Raw genomic sequence first — 3,337 nt, 5'->3', positions numbered from 1 at the left:
GGCATCGCTCTGAGAGATTCGCTGCCATTCAGCCTCAGGCTGCTACAGCAGGATTCAGAAATGCAAGGCGAAGAATCCACAGCCTGTGGGACAGGGACGGGCAGTGGGTGATTATAATGGTCCCCCAGTCTCAAAACGCCCCCCGTCCCGCACCCCGATATTTTATGCACCCCTGACATCCGTCTTGCCCTACCCGGTTTGTACCTTTATCATCTGTGATTTTTATGAGATTAAGTCCTTCTCTGGAGGTCACTCGAGTGTCTCACTGGCAGCCGTGCCCGCACAAACCACGCACCGACCCCTCGGGCTCCCCCTTCCCGGCTCTGCGTGTCCCAGGGCCAGATACCACCCGCGGGGAAGCGGAGCAGAGGTGGGACCCCCCCGCCCGGTGTCCCGCGTGGGACTTGCAACCCTGTTTGCAGCGGGACCGCGGGAGGGGGGAGCGGGAACGGGGCGAAGAACCGATTCATGGGATGGCGAGGGTGGGGGTCCCCGGAGACGGCGCGGAGGTAACGTACGGAAGGGGGAATTTCTCCCAGGAGAATCTGGAGCGGATCAGCGCTCCGCAGCGATCCCGGCGTCGGGGGGAGCCGCAGCGGGAAGCCGAGGAGTTGGGAGGGACCGGGTGACCTGCTGGGGTGGCCCGCGGGCGTCCGGCGCCGGGGGCAGGATGAGCCCCCCCACACCTCGGCAAACACAGGGCGAACGGGAGGACCCGAGGCTGCGTGCAGCCGCGGGAGGAAAAGTCCTGCGGTGCCGGCAGGAGCAGGAGGAAAACGAAACGGGGGCGAGAAAGCGGGGGAGAGCCAAAACCCGGCCCAACTGGGACGGGGGACGGCCCGGCGGGGAACGGGATGCCCGGCCCGGCCCGGTCCGGTTCGGCCCGGCCCGCGCTGCGCGGTGCCCACACCCGCATTGCAGCAGTGGCGGGGCGGCGAGCGCTGCCGGGCCGGCGGGCTCGACTCTCGGCGCGGCGCTGCATTGCAGCACTGCAGGAGCCCGCTCCTTCCCCGCTCTCTTCTCCTCCCTCCGCCGCCGCTCGGCTCCAGAGGCCCAGCACGGGGCAGGGACCGACCCCATCGTGCTCCACTGCCGCTTGCACGGGGCATCTTCCGCCGCCGCCGCTCTCGGGTCTCCCACGTCGTGCCACAGTCTGCCCCCCCGGCCCCGGAGTGCAGCCGTGAGGCGGGGGACACGCACCCACCACGCTGCGTCCCCTAGTCGGGGTCTGTCGTCGACGTTCATCAACCCCCACGCGGATGGAGGGACCGGCCCACCCCGTCAGGGCAGCCGCCGTCCTGCCCAGCCGGACCCGCACCCCCGGCACAGCCCCGCGGTGCGTCCCGGCTGCCTCTCTCCCCCGCGCCGCCCTCCCCGCCGGGCTGGCCATGCTGTCCGCCCCGCCGGGCCGCCCGGACTCGCGTGGACCACACGCTAACCGGAGCCGTGCCCACGGGCTTCCCGCGAGGGCGTTTGGGTTGGTCCTGCGGGGAGTCGATGCCACCACCTGGACCGGGCAGGGCTGAACGGAGCTGCACCGGACGGTCCGGCCCCGGGAGGGAGCCTCCCCGACAGTACGGTCCCCACGGTCGTCGAGGCACTTGCGCTGCCCGTGGGGAGGGTGGAGAGAGGCGACCAGCCCCGGGACCCCGGCCCATCAGGAAGGGAGGCTGGTGATTGCACTACGGACTCCCTCGCCTGGGGACAGCGACCCAGACACATGTGCTAGCCCCGCGTGACCGCGTCCTGCGTGGACCCAGACAGCCACGACTCGCGGGTCGCAAAGGGGAGCGGGGCGATCCCGGTGCAAAGGAGCCGCCGGCGGCCGGGCGTCCCGGGACCTGCCCCGCTGCCAGGTGCGGCGCCGCGCGGGCGGAGGGGACCGGGGTCTCGGGCCGGAGGGGCCACCCGCCCCGGCACAACGGGGGCCCGTTCCCAAGGCTCCCGCTCTGTCTCTGCTTTGGGAAAACGCCAGCACGGTAACAAAATGGCGGGGAACCGGTGGGATTGTCACGGCGAGCCCTGCAGCGCAGCCCCGCCGACCCCCGGCACCGCCTGGCAGGGCTCGGGACGTCCGTGCCGGCGGCAGACAGCGGGGCAGGGCCCCCCCCCGGGCTGTGCCGCCGCCTGGCCCCACCGCCCGGCAGAGCTCCGGTGGAGAAGCAGCTGCAGAAAATGGCTGCTCGGCGGAGCCCGCTGAATCCTGCCATGGTGGGGGGGAGACACGGCAAGGAAGCGTCGCAGCCCTCCCCGCCGGCCGCACTTCCCCCGGGGAGCCCCGGGCACGAGGCGCGGGGGGCGGCCGGAGCGAAGCCCGCGGCGGGGCCCGGTGACAGGCGCGGAGCCTCCCCGGCGGGGCCTCACCTGCGGCGCGGCGGGGGGCGCGGGTCAGCCCGCCCGATCGCGCCCGACCCGCCCCGGCACCGGGACAGCACGTGCCGGCAGCCCCCGCCCGGTGCCCGCCGAGGCAGAGGGCAGAGCGGCTCCGAGCCCGGGAACAGCGCGGCGGAGGGGCTGGCCCCGTCCCTCCCTGACCCGCCTCGCCGGAGGTGCCCCGCTCCGCGCAGCCGTTCCCGCAATGCCCGGTTTTGCGGTCGGTGTAAAATAAAACATAAATAAATAGTATAAAACCGAGGCGGCACCGTGGGCGGGGGGACGCGGCTCGGGCACAGCAGCGGCTCCGCTGCGAGACCGCAACGAAAACTCGACTCCTCTGCCCTGCGCCGTGTCGCAGCCCCCGGCTCGCTACGGCGGCAGCCCCCCGGCGCCTGTCCGTGGGGCTGGAGCGGGCGCGCGTGGGTGCGCGGCTGGCGGCTGCGATGCCTCTCTCTCGCGTACCCAGCGGTTCGCTCCCCGCCGGTGGTTCTCGCGGTTGAGAGGGCGTCCCAAAAACGCCAGTGCGAGAGCGGGGCTGGGGTGATCCTCCCCTCACGGGAGAGCGGCCCGGGGGTTGGGACGGGCTGTCGCTGCCGGTCCGCACCGTGGCGGATGGACATGGGAAGGCGTTTTGCCGCGCCGGGCGCTCCACCGCGGGTGGAACGGACCGGATCTCCTGCCTGACCCTCGTTGCAGCCGCCGAGACAGGGCAGGGACCGGTGGTCCCGCCGCATTTCGGGAGCGCCCTGAGCTTCTGCGTGCCGTCGGTACCCACGGAAGACGGCTCTGCGTCCCCTCCTCCCGCAGCGTGCGGCGGGGCGGCCCGGCCGGGACCCCCGAGCGGGAACGGACAGCGAGGTGGCGCCGGGGCTCGAGGGAGGCGGAGGGGTCCCGGCAAAGGGGCACACGGAGGGAGGTCCCGTCAGGGGTCACCCGTGGGAGCGGAGGTGTCAGCTCCGTC

This window comes from Streptopelia decaocto (genome assembly GCF_964273445.1).
Source record: "Streptopelia decaocto genome assembly, chromosome: 16".
In the NCBI taxonomy this organism is placed as follows: domain Eukaryota; kingdom Metazoa; phylum Chordata; class Aves; order Columbiformes; family Columbidae; genus Streptopelia; species Streptopelia decaocto.
This window is presented reverse-complemented; position numbering follows the sequence as displayed.